Source organism: Capsicum annuum, chromosome 10, assembly GCF_002878395.1.
Source record: "Capsicum annuum cultivar UCD-10X-F1 chromosome 10, UCD10Xv1.1, whole genome shotgun sequence".
NCBI lineage: Eukaryota > Viridiplantae > Streptophyta > Magnoliopsida > Solanales > Solanaceae > Capsicum > Capsicum annuum.
In genome coordinates, this window is record NC_061120.1 from 149,795,187 (window position 1) to 149,795,603 (window position 417).

Here is a 417-nt window from a genome sequence, read left to right on the forward strand (position 1 = left end):
CATCACGGCCAGGGCCTCGATTCGGGTCGTGACATATGGATTGGAAATAAATTAGCTAACTTGGTTATCCTATCTATAATGGCCCAAACTGAATCATGCTAATGACGAGTTCGAGGTAAACCCGTCACAAAGTCTATGTTCACTTTTTTCTACTTCCAAATAGGAATACTGAACTTCTGCATGGACCCACTAGGCTTCTGATGCTGTATCTTTACCTGCTGATATGTAGAGCACTTAGCCACAAACTCTGCAATATCTCTCTTCATCCCACTCCACTAATAGATATCCCGTAAGTCGTTGTACATCTTTGTGGCCCCTGGGTGAATAGAGTAGCGCCCACTATGCGTTTCTATAAGAATTCGCTGCCTTAAGTCATCTACACCTGGAACACAGAGACGAACTTCACAATGCAGAACA